Source organism: Propithecus coquereli, unplaced genomic scaffold (genome assembly GCF_000956105.1).
Source record: "Propithecus coquereli isolate 6110/MARCELLA unplaced genomic scaffold, Pcoq_1.0 Scaffold10, whole genome shotgun sequence".
NCBI classification, from domain to species: domain Eukaryota; kingdom Metazoa; phylum Chordata; class Mammalia; order Primates; family Indriidae; genus Propithecus; species Propithecus coquereli.
In genome coordinates this window covers 8848377-8862061 of record NW_012133858.1, presented here as the reverse complement: position 1 = coordinate 8862061, position 13685 = coordinate 8848377, and positions in this window count along the sequence as shown.

Sequence of the window (13685 nt, the reverse complement as noted above, 5' to 3'; positions counted from 1 at the left end):
TAGCCTGTGCCCCTTCTTAAGATGTGGTGCCCCAAGCAAAACACCCACTGTTGTTTACATGCCTGAGAGCAGGGGTCACCCAGTACACCTGCCTCTGTCCAGATGAAAACCTCCCCAGGAGTGGCCCCAGCCCCTTCCCCAACACCTGACAACCCTCTATGCTTACTGGTTCTGCACGGCCCTCAGATTTTGACTCTGGCACCCCCTGGGGCAGGTGGCTTGCTGACGCATTCCTCACTCAGAACACTACATCCTGGATCCTGGTCACACACACCAGTGCTCAGCTCTGCCAGCCCAGGTATGACATATAATACTCCAGGGGGAGCCTGACCTGGGCAGAGTGGAAAAGGGCTCTTGCCTCCCTTATCCTAGTTTCACTCCTGTCAAGCCTAGGCTCACATATTAGTAGCTTCCTTTGGCAGCCACATCACACTTGTGCTTCGTGGTCGACCAGACTAAATTTTTTTCACCGATGCTGCTGTGAGGCCATGTTTTTCCAGAACTGCACTTGTGCACTGATATTTGTCCCTCCTAAACCCCATCTTGTTAGATTAAGCCTGTCAAATCGACTCATGGCTGCTCTGAGAGAAAGCTGGGTTACTGGTTATTGTTGCTGATTCATGATGGGGGCAATAAAAGGGATAGAAAGCAGGCTGGTAAGAGAGGGAAGAAGCCAGAATTAACACCCCAGCCAGTGGGGGTGGGGATGGGGCTCTCAAATGTGTCCTGGCAAGTTCCCAGATGCCAGGGCACTGAGGACCAGCAGGTTCTTCCACAGTCCCTTGAATAAGTGCCAGATTGCACCTCTCCCACCCCGTCTGATTCTGCTTCTGGGTTAGGGCAGAAATCAGGAAGCTCCTGTCTTCTGAATCTGGCAGTCACCCCTTTGGGATTACACCCTTCAAAAAGTGTACTGACTAGCCCGAGTTTAACTTGAACCACCTGTGAGACTGGCCTAACCATTGGTCTAAGTGACTTGGTTGACCAGCTACTTGCTGCCACTGCAGGGCCCTTCTGAGCAGAGAGGACCCTCTAGGGAAATACACACGATTTTATGTGACGGGGCTTGGGCCTAACCCCTTAGGGACACTCTTAGCCCTGGCAGGCCAGTGTATTGGTTAATATTGCCTCACTCCAAGAGAGCAGAAATCACTAGAAGTCTGGGGCTGACATGGCTTCAGGGTCCTGAAGAAACAAAGAAACTCCTGTTTTCTTTCTCTCTGTCATCGTAAGGGTGGCTGTCACCTCAGGGTCCCATGATACTCTACCTCCAGCCTCAGTGCAGGCAGGAAGAAGCAAGGCAACATGGAGGAAGGAAGCGGGAGCACCTGCATCAGGAAAGAAAACTGTCCCAGCAATCATTACAGTTTCTGCTTGCACCTTATTGGCCAGAGGTGTGTCACGTGACCACCCAGTGGGCAGTAGTCTGGAAAGAGTTGGGCACATTGCTACCCTCGTACAAAATCCAGATTTTGTTAGTGAGGCAGATGAGAAGAATGGATATGGGCAGGCAAACAGCAGTGTCTACCACAGCTGACTGCTGGGCTGTGGCCCAGAGCTGATTTTGTTCACAAAGATGTTAGGGTTTTGGCAGTAAAGAGGCTCAGAAAGGAAACCCCTAGGGGGAAAATTCTCCCCCACAACCCCAGGCAGTGGTTTTGAACTTTGATTGCAGGTTAGAATCACTTAGAGCACAGTGGGGCAAAAATATCCCCTGGGGATTCTAGTTTAATTGTTCAGGGGTGAGACCATAGTTTAAAAAGCTTCCCTGTGATTTTGTAAAAAATTGTTTTATGGAGAATCTCAAACATATACAAAATTAGAAAGTAGTATATTGATCTCTAGTGTACCCCACACCCAGGCCTCCAAAATTATCAGCACATGGCCAACCTTGTTTCGTCTATGTCCCCACCCCTCCCCTTACTAGATTATTTTGAAGCAATTCCTAGGTATGATATTTTATTTACAAATATTTTATTATCTGTCTCTAAACAAGAACTCTTTTTAATGACATAACCACACAACCATGATTACATTCCCAAGTGATTCTAATAAAAACCAGGAAGGAGAACCTGAGAACAATTGCTCTAGACCTAGATTAACCAACCCTCCCCGAGGATCTCTTGTACTGGAATAACCTGGGGTTAATTAAATATGCAGATTCCCAGGGGCCAACCTTTCCTACTGAATCAGAATGTCAATGGGAGGGACCTGGGAGTCTGCATTTTAACAAGCTCCCCAGGTGCTTGTTAACTAAACTTTGAGAATTGAGGTGCTAAGGCCTTCCCACGGTCAAGGCTCCTACAAATTGAGAAGCAGCCCCAAGCCAGGGATCCCGCAGCAACTGTAGGAGCTCCACAGTGAGAGAGAAACTGGAGCAGAGTGAGGCAATCCCAGCCGTGGCCCAGAGGGAAAGGCTGAAAAGACACGCAGTGCCAGGAGGATACTCTTCATGCCAGCCGGAGGTGCCCCAAGGTATTCATAGCTCTGCCTCACACACCTTGTCAGGGTTCTGCCTCTTAGGGGATGGGTGTGGAGGCTTGGAGTCTTGTGCTCTCTGGAAAAGTAAAAATGTGTCATTGACATCTGGATATGAGTGGTAGAGCCTCGTATTACATACTCAGAGTCAGTCAGGTTCAGGTCTAGATATATTTGAGAATGGGGAGGTATGTTAGAGAAGGTCTGACAACAAGTCAGTCTGAAATAATCTCTTTCTTTTACTGAAAGCTTTTTGTTACTTTTAAAAATCTCCAGTAATATGAACTGGGTGGCACTCTAGCCAGGATGACAGAGAAAGACTCTGTCTCAAAAAAACCAAAAACCCTGCTCTCTCTAGCCAAAGGACCAGCCCAGTGAGATAGAACAGGTGGGTTTGTTCCACAGATCCAAGAATGGTTCACTATTTGAAAATCAATGTTATCCAACAAATGAATGGGCTAAAGAAGAAAAATCACATTATCCTATCTATCAATGTAGAAAAAGCAAACTTTAACACCCATGGATGATACAAAATCTTAGAAAAATAGAAGCTGGGCACAGTAGCTCACATCTGTAATCCTAACACTCTGGGAGGCTGAGGCAGGAGGATTGCTTGAGGTCAGGAGTTCGAGACCAACCCGAGCAAGAATGAGACCCCATCTCTACTAAAAATAGAAAAATTAGCCAAGCATGGTGGCGCATGCCTGTAGTCCCAGCTACTCAGGAGGCTGAGGCAACAGAATTGCTTGAGCCCAGGAGTTTGAGGTTGCAGTGGACTACGATGATGCCACTGCATTCTATCCAGAGTGACAGAGCAAGATTCTGTCTCAAAAAAAAAAAAAAAGACACAGAAGGGAATTTTCTGAACCTGGTAAAAAACATCCATGATAAACCTATAGCTAACATTATACTTAATAGTGAGAGACTGAATGTTTTGCCCCTAAGATGGGGAATAAGCCAAGGATATTCATTCTCACCACCTATCCAACACAGTGCTATAATTTCTAGCCAGTGCAATAAGGCAAGAAAAGGAAATAAAATTCATATAGATCAGAGAATAAGAAATAAAATTCTCTATTTGTATATTACATGATTGTCTACATAGAAAATCCCAAAGAATCCGCAAAAAACTCCCAGAACTAATAATCAAGTTTAGCAAGGTCACAGGATACAAGATAACACACAAAAATCAATTGTATTTCTGTATACTAGTAATGAACATGTGGCTATCAAAATTAAAAACAAAACCATTTATAGTTGCTTAAAATATAAAAGAAATACTTAGGCGTAAATATAACAAAGCATGGATAGGATTTGTATGCTGAAAACTACACAACATTGAGGAAGGAAACCAAAGATCTATACAAATGGAGACCTATATTATATTCAAGGGTTAGAAGATGGAACAAAGTAAAGATGTCAATTTCCCCCAAATTGATATACAGGTTTAGCATAATTCCTATCAAAACCTCAAGTCAGATTTTTTGTAAAGACAAGAGTATTCTAAAATTTATATGGAAAAGCAAAGGAAATAGAATAGGCAAAACAATTTTGAATAAGAAAAATAAGATAGGAGCTCATAGATCAATGAAACAGAATAGAGAACCCAGGAATAGCCCACACAAATATGCCCGACTGATTTTTGACAAAAGTGCAAAAGCAATTCAATGGAGAAAAAAATAACATTTTCAAAAAATGGTGCTAGAACAATTAGACATTCATAGGCAAACAACAACAACAAAACAAACTTTGACCTAAGTCTTACATCTTATGTAAAAATTAACTCAAAATTGCTCATAAACTTAAAATGTAAAACATAAAACTTTAAAAAAAAATAGAAGAAAATCTTTGGGCTCTAGGGGTAGGCAAAGAGTTCTGAGATTTGACACTAAAAACGTGACCCATAAAAGGAAAAATGGATAAATCAGCCTTCATCAAAATGAAACACTTTCCCCCTGTAATAAATCCTGTTAAGAGGATAAAAAGGCAAGTTACAGATTAAAAGATATGCATTACCACATGTATAACAAAGGACTAGCATCCAAAACATCTAAAAAGCTCTCAAAATTCAACAGTGAAAGAACAAACAATCCAATTAGAATATGGGAAAAAGACATGAAGAGGCATTTTACCAAAGAGAATATACAGATGGTGCTATGGTCTGAATGTGTTGCCCTCAAATTTATGTGTTGAAATCCTAACCCCCAAGATATTTGTATTAGGAGGTACAGCCTTTGCGAGGTGATTAGGTCATGAAGGCAGTGGGCTAAGGAATGGGATTGGTGCCCTTATAAAGCAGGCCTGAGAAAGACCCCTTGACCTTCTGCCATGTGAGGTTATAGTGAGAAGACATCTATCTATGAAGGAAGTGGACCCTCACCAGACACAGTCTGCTGGCACTTTGACCTTGGACTTCCCAACCTCCAGAAATAAATTTCTGTTGTTTATAAGCCGCCCCATTTTGTTATTGCAGCTCAAACAGACTAAACAGGTGGCAAATAAACATGAAAAGATGTTCAACATCATTAGCTGTTAGAGAAATGCAAATTAAAACCACAATGAAATATCATGATATAGTTTTCAGCATGGCTAAAATAGAAAATAGTGACACCACCAAATGCGGGCAAGGATATAGAGAAACTGGGTCATTCGTAATTGCTGCTGGGAATGGAGAATGCTACAGCCACTCTGGTAAACAGTTTGGCAGTTTTGTAAAAAACTAAACATGCAACTACCATGTGACCCAGAAATTACACCCCTGGGCATTTATCCAAGAGAAATAAAAACATGTGCACAAAAATCCGTAGAGTAATGTTTATAGCAGCTTTATTCATAATATCCACAAACTGGAAACAGCCCAGATGTCCTTGAGTGGGTAAATAGTTAAACAAACTGTGTTACACCCATGCCATGGAGCACTACTTAGCAATAAAAAGGAACAAACTATTGATACACAACATCTGGATGAATCTCCAGAGAATTATGTTGAATGAAAAAAGCCAGTTCCCATTATGCTGTGTGATTCCACTTATATGACATTCTTGAAATGACAGAATTATAGAGATGGAAAATAGATGAATGGTTATAGAGGGTATGGGATGGGAAGGAAAGTAGGTGTAGGTATAAAAGCTTACATGAAGGATCCTTGTGGTGATGGAAAGGTTATGTATTTTTGCTATATCAATGTCAATATCTTGGTTGATTATATCATATTGTACTATATTTTACAAGATGCTGCCATTAGGGGAAATTGGGTAAAAGGGACCTGGCATCTCTCTATATTATTTCTTAATTTCTTAACTGCATGTGAATCTACAATTATTTCAAAATAAAAAGTTTAATTGAACAGAGCTTTGGGGATAGGAAGCTTAACCTACTGGGAGTTAAGACATCGAATTTGCAGAAGGCTTTAACAAAGCTCTATCACTGAAAGGATAATGTGTGCTTACATTACTCTGAAACATTACCTATTTATGTCACCTTGGAAAGCAGAAAATGGAGCTGTATTGGAGTGGGACACAGAACAGTCAAGTTTTGACAGGGCCTCCCAACAAAAGTAGCTTCTGGATTGGCTTTATGCTCAGGAAGGCCCTTGCTGTACAGTGGCAAAGATAGCCACTGCAAATGTGGGCTCTCCTTCCAGCAGCCTAGCAGCCCTGGTGGAAAGACGGCCTCTTGCTCAACCCTACCAGCAAGCTGTCTCCAGGAGCCTGGTGTGGGAAGATGGTCAATGCTACTTTAGGCTGGGTGGTGGCTGAGGGTCCTCCCAGTTGCTTCTGCCCCGGGAGCAAGTTCTGGAACCACAGCCCTGTGCTCATGGCGTCCTTTTCTCTTGCAGACGCCCACTGTTGTTTTGCTCTGCCTCCTTTATCCCGATGGGCCATTGGACATATGCTGATGAGGTGGACCCGGTGAGTGGAAGCCCAGCTACCTGGGAACCAGTTGGATGGTCAGAGCCCTTCCCTCTGAGCCCCCTGGCCCTGAGCTACCTTCAGAGTAGGGCTTTAGTGCTTCCAGGACATTCGGAGCCACTTTCTTCCTTACCCCTCCCCCATCAGTGAGAACACACACACTTCTACATGCAGGAAGCAGTAATGAGGAAGGTGTCAGTGGAGGTCTGGAGGGAGCCAGAACTTCCATTTCCCACCCAGCAACTTAGGGGTTAAAAGTTTAGACCGTGATCTCAGCCCTCTGTTTCCCCTCTTGTAACATGGTATGGTAATCGTACTTACGATATGGGGCTATTGTGAGGATTAAATAAGAATAGTCCGTGTGAAGTGCCTTGCACATGGTAGGTATTTAATAAACACTAGCTCTGATGATAAAGATGATGAAGACAATGATGATAATGGTGATCATAGATGAGGAAGCTGAGATTCTGAAAGCAGAGGTGATTTCTCCAAACAACACTGTTGGTGTTGACAGAGTCTGAGTTAAAACCTGGTCACTTGATGGTGAGTCCCAGCTTTTTCAGTATGCCATCGTTCTTCTCCACACAGCATGAACTGAGCTGGGGAGGCCTGGGCCACTCAGGAAGCACCAACTGTTACTGCCCAGAGGGTGGGAAGCCTGGTCACTCTGCCTCAGGACCTTGGGTTCCTAACGTGGGGTCTGACCTTCTAAAATAGGTTGGCAGCAAAGCTGTCCTAGTCACAGGCTGCAACTCTGGGTTTGGGTTCTCCTTGGCCAACCACCTGCATTCAAAAGGCTTCCTTGTGTTTGCTGGCTGCTTGATGAAGGTAAGAGATGGGTCATCTTCTTCACCTTCGTCCTTTACACATAGTCACTGTTTCATGGTTTTTAAAAAATTGCTTTCCTAACAACTGGCTCATCTGTTGCTTAAAACAGCCTGTACCTTTTCCACTGGCTTCAGTCTCACTTGTTCTTCATATAATAGCTTTATCCATGCATCCATGCATCCATCCATCCATCCATCCATTTACTCATTTGCCAAATACTAATGATGTGCCTGACACTTTGCTAGGATCTGTAGAAGAATAAGACTTTGTCCCTGCCCTGCAGGAGCTCACCGTCCAGTGGTGAGGGGACAGCCATGCATACGTAGACACAGCTGAAGAATTAGAGTGAAGAGGATTTTCAGGGATGTGCAAGAATGTTCAATGAGAGTACGTAAGAGGATTGACTCTGGCATGGCAGAGGAGGTGACATTCATTCTGGGCCATAGAGAATAAATAATGCTGTCATAGGTGGAGACTGATAGGAATGATCTGCCAGGCAGAAGGAATAGCCTGAGCATAGGTGTGAAAACATAGGGTCGTTTGGGACACATCGAGTGGAATGAAGGGAAGCACTGACACGTGAGGCCACAAGAATAAGCAGGGGAGAGCCCCTCAATTTAGAGAGTTGTGTAACCATCACCACAGTCCACTTCTGGAACATTTCCACCTCTCACAATCTCCCTCTTGACCATTTACAGTTAATCCCTATTCCCCTCCTAGCCCTAGGCAGCAACCAATTTCTATTAGATTTAGGTTTTCTGGACATTTCGTCTACGTGGGATCATACAATGCATGGCCTTTTGTGCCAGGCTTCTTTCACTCAGCATCACAGTTTTGAGATTCATCCATGGTGTAGAAGGTATCAGTAGTCCATTCCTTTGTATGGCTGAATGGTATTCTATTATATAAATATATTTTTAAAACATCTGTTGACTAGTCAATGCCTATTTGGATTAAAATATTTGGATTTTTGGTTATTATGAATAATGCTGTACATATCTCTGTGTAGACATGTGTCTTTATCTGGTTCCTTTTAATGGAATTTGCAAACCAAAATCTGGGCATTAGGTGTGCGTATTGCTTATGGCACATGGGGCTGGCTGATCTTTCTTCCTCTCAGGGGACAGAGCTGGAAGATGTATATATAATCACACACACACACATATGCACACACTGTATATCTATCTCATATATATGATGTCACTAGAACCTCATGATTCATTTATTTTATATTTGTAAATATAAAATATATATAATAATAATAAATATAAATTTATTAATTTATAAATAGAAATGAGAGCAGCCCAGGCTTGGGCGGCCGAGGCATCCATGCCACAGTGGCCGGGAAGGTGCAGTGGCCGGGAAGGTGTGGCTATCAACTGCTCACGCAGCAGGCTTTCCTGAAGCGCAGTCTGAGCGATGCACCTCCAAGGCCACCACAGTAGAGCTTAATGGGTTTTTTTGGCTATTGACTGAGGGTTTACAAAATACTGTTTTAAAAAGCTACTTGGATTAATTCTTGTTTTTCTTTGTCATTCTATTTATTTGAAATACAGTGCCATTTACTTACTTGTTTATGTTTTGTTTTCCACCATTCTTGTTGATGTAATTTAAGTTTTGAATATGTAAGCCTTATTAACAAGACTGTAAAGTCAAAATTATATAAAAAGGTACACTCAAAGTGGTGTTACTCCCCGTCTCCTATCTTTTCCACTCTATTCTCTTCATTTCCCCCATTTTACCCAAATATTTCCACATTGTATATACTCTTCTGTACTTTTTAAAAAATTTAACAACATATCTTGGAAATCAGTCCATATGACTTCACAAAGATTTTCTTCATTTTTTTTAACAGTACTCCATTGAGTGGGTGGACCATAATTCACTCTGTTAGTCTTCATAGATGAACTTTTGCTTTTAGGTTGTTTTCAATATTTTTTAATTACAAATAATGCCAACCTTGTGACTATGTATTTTTGTATTGTTGGGGGTTTATCTTTCGGGTAAATTCCTAGGGGTGCAATTGATCTTAGGTCAGAGGGTAAATAAAACATGTTATTGAAGATAGTCCGAAATTTCCCACCATAGGAAAATTTCCCCCTTGGGACCGTAGGGGGTTGTGTGATTTTACATTCCCATCAATATTGTATGAGTGCGTGTTTCCACACAATTTCACCAATGGAGTCTGCTTCAAGCTTTTGATTTTTGACAATCTGATAGGTGAGAAATGTATCTCAGTGTAGTTTTAATTTGTATTTCTCTTATGTGTGCACACCCCTGTTATTTAAGGGCATGCCCCAGAAGCTGCACATATATCACCTGTGCTCTCATTCTATTGACCAGAACTTAGTCATGAGGTCTTACCTGGCCTCCAGGGAGGCTGGGAAATGTAGTGGGTATTCAGAGACAATAGGTACCTTACTAAAAAGTCAGGTGTTCCACTGCTATAGAAGAAGGGAAGAATGGACGTTTGGGACAGTTTGCTGTCTCTGCTCAGTGGGTGAGACATTTTTCCTTATTTTGAAGGCAGTAGGTACCCAAGGAAGGAATTTCAATACTGTATTTGATATCTTTGGAAAGTTTGATATCTGTTCAATATAAAAATTTCAATAATAAAAACAAGTACAAAGCATAAAGTAATTCACATTGCCATGCTTTTAACATCATTCCAGATCAGAGAAGATTTTGTTTGTCCTTTTAATCTTTACTTCTTTTGAATTATAAAAATAATGATACATAGTATAATAATTTCAAACAATACAGAAGGGTATGATGGAAGAAAGTGAAGTCTTCCCAATCCCTTGCCCCAAGGTAACATAAATGCAGGTGTGCCCATAATTTGTTACTTTTACAAGTTGAGTATCCCTTATCCAAAATGCTTGGGACCATAAGTGTTTTGTATTTCAGATTTTTCCGGGATTTGGAATATTTGCATTGTACCAGTTCAGCATCCCTGATTCAAAAATCTGAAATCTGAAATGCTCCAGTGAACCTTTCCTTTGAGCGTCATGTTGGCGCTCAAAAAGTTTCAGATTTTTGAGCGTTTCGGATTTTGGATTTATGGAGTAGGGATACTCAACCTGCATAATCAAAGCCACAGCGAGTTGCCTCTCACATACATCTTTGCCTGCTTTCACTGGCGATTCCTAGGACAACCTTGTACATGTGAACGTGCTAGTTGGAGAGGAGTGCAGGTTTTAGGTTTTGTTCACATCTGCCAAACTGCTTCCCTAAAAGCCTCTGCATTGTCTCCTTCTCCTGGCAGCGCATGAGAGAACCTGCTGGGGAGGGTTCTGGGGGATGGGCGTGACGTGCTTGGAGCTGGGTTCTCCGCATAACATGGACCTGCCGCAGCAGGTCCTGGCAGCAACTGTGATGCCACAAAAACGTTTTACAGTCCTTTGTCGTATGTTCAGTGCCTGTGCCATTGTGCTAACTTGTCCAGTGACACAGGGGGCCACAATGCAGGGCAGAGGTTGCTCAGTGCTGCAGAAGAGCCTTCAAGAGGGAGTCAGGGCCTTGGATTCTAGTCCCAGATTGGCCACTAACCCAGGAATTGGGCAAACACTTCCCCTCCCTGGGCCTCAGTTTCCTCTTACTTATAATAATAGGATTGGACTGGTGATCTTAGGTCTTCCACTCCTATGGCAGTGATTCTTTGATTTGGTAACTGGTATTTTGAAGAAAGGACCAGACAAGATCATTGCCAGGTTATATGTGTTGGTGTCTACCTCTTGACTAATTTCTCCTGGTATCTCATGTTAGTTATGCAAATCGGAAAACAATCAGAGCCACCTTGGGAGCTGAAAGAGGGGATACATTTCCAGCCTGGTGCTGAGATGTTAGCCACCTGACAGATTCTGGCTACGTCTGTACCCAAACACTCTGCCTGCTCTTTAGAGCTAGCCCTCCTCTTAAGCCTCAGACCTCATTGCCTCGGGCTGATCAAGGACTTGGCTCCAGTGGATGTCTCCACCCTCCTACATCATTGATTCCGCACTCTCTACTGGACCATTCTGGTGCACACACCCACAAACCCATACACCGCCGCATGCTATATGCACCACCTCCCCATTTCTCTGCTCCCCTTTGTAGAAAAGCACCCCTAGAGGGTTGTTTACATGATTTTCACGTATTTACCTCCCATTTTCTTTTCAACCCACCTCGATCAGACTTTGCCCTACCACTGTGTTTATTCAACAAGTATTTACAGAGCACCTACAATGAGCCGGCAATATACTCCGTTGGAGATACAGCATATAACAATTCAGTGAAAAGTTCTTGCTCTCATGGCGCTTACATATCAAGGGGGGCGGGGAAGACAGACAAGGAATAAGATAAATAGGTAAATTGCTTCTCTGTGGGATGATAAAAGCTCTGGAGAAAAACAAAGCAGGAAAAGAAGAGGAAGTGTGAATATGGTGGAGGGGGCATTCAGTTTTCCAGAGGAAAGAAAGGCCTTCTGGAGAAGGTAGGTTGGAGCTGCCTTGCGGAGGGAGGCGAGGGAGCAAGAGCTGCAGATGTCTAGGGGGAGAGGGGACAGCGGAGCACAAAGGTCCAGAGGAGGGAGTGTCCTGGGTGTCGGAAAGAGCAAGAAGTCTCTGTGGCCACAGAGTGAAAGGGAGATGGCACACACAGGCGTAGTGTGCCATGAGGGCCCGCCAGGCTCAGGTCTTGCATCAGCACAGGGCAGGTTTAGTGGGAGGTGGGGTTTCATCACTCTCTGGAAGGACAAGCAGTGGTTCCCTGTGAAATGCGTGGGGGTGGCCTATTGAGGCCCTGCCAGTAGTTTGAGGAAGCTGAAGCGCTGTGGAGAAAGAAGCGGGGAGCTGGGAGAGGAAGCAGGACCAGACTTGGAAGGGCCCAAATGCCTGTGACCGGCTTTTATCAGGGACACCAGCAGCCCCATTCTGCCACGTTCATGGACACTTCTCAGACCACAGCTACTCGACCAGCAGCAGCTCTTGACCAAATTAACCGCTCTTGTTTGTGACTCTTTCTTGACTTCGTGTTCTCTTGGCTCTTCCTATCTCTTTTGCCCGCCCCCTCCTCCTGCTTCCCCTGTAAATATTACGGTGCCCCAGGATTGCCCTTCTCATGGTATTTCTAACATGTGCGATAAGATGCTCACATAAAACACGTGCCGAGTGTCCTCATGTCCTGCCCTGAGTGCTGGAACACCTGAAAATGTGTGCTGAGAGACTGTAAAACCTTTTTACCAGGATCGGCTCATCACCCGCCTCGATATTGTAAGAAAATCGCGGTGGAAGAGGCTGGGAGGTTGGAAAGGATCGTTAGGGTGCTTTGATATTCTCTCTGGTCTCCAGTAAAAAGAGTGGGCTTCAGATGAACTCCTTGGAGAGCTTACCATTTATTTGTGTCTTGGAGACTGAGGCCACAGAACGTTATGTTAGTGTTTACCAAAAGAAGTCTAAAGGCCCGAGAATGAGGCCTTTAAAGTTCCAAATTGGATACAAGTTTGAGAGTTTGGGTTTTCACACCCGACTGGGCTGGAGTTATTTGGTTAATAGACTGAGCAGGACTCTGTGCCAAAAGAGAGGCTCTCTATTATCTGAAAATGAGTGAAAGGCTACAAGACTTGCCTGAAATTTCCTCAAGGGGTAGAAAAAATAGCTTACAGGTGAGGTTTAAAGGGATAGTGAGAGAACGAAGTAGGTTTATAAATAAACCAATTGCACAAGCACCAACACATCAGGACCATAAGCTTGTCCCCGAGCAGCAAGACAGAAGTGGACAGAGACTCCGGAGACCTGCAGAGGGGAGCACCGAAACCCTGGAGCCTGGGAGGTGGCATGGCCTGCAGTGTGGTCTTGGACTGAGGACAGTGGATCCTGAAGGGGATGGGCCACCACGGTCTGCAGCCAGCAGGCTGAGGGGGTTGGGAAGGTTTCCTGTGAATAGCTGGGGGCAAGCTACAGTCTCTGTCCCTGTTGGTGTGGCTGTCGGGAGCAGGGTGTGGAGGCTGATCAGAGGCGGACGAGGGTTCCTGGGGTAGTCTGTCAGGTGAAGGTGGGAGGTGGGGGTTTCTTTTCTGGGGAGCCTGAATGCTAAGCCTGAAGCCGTGGGCCATGAGATTAACCTTGAGTTTCCTCCGAGAGGAGGCTCTTTGCTGCCAGGCAGACAAATTGAGAGTTCATGTGGGCACCCAGACCTGGAGGTGCAACTGCAGGGGCATTGTTGTGACGCTGGCTAGAGGCACAAGGAGACCTCTCGTGTAGGGGTCTGAGAGGAGCTGAACAATGGCGACAGGGTAACAAAGTCCTGAGAAGGAGGACACTCAGCTCTCACACATTTAAGCTAGAATCTGTAATAAACACCTCTGAGCTTCAGACCATGTGGGCTCTACTCTGAGAGCATTTGAGGAGCCCCCATGGGAAGACTGTATTAAAGCAAAATACGTGTTTTCCTAGTGCCTGTGTCCTGTCTGTGGAAAAGAGAGGTGTCTGT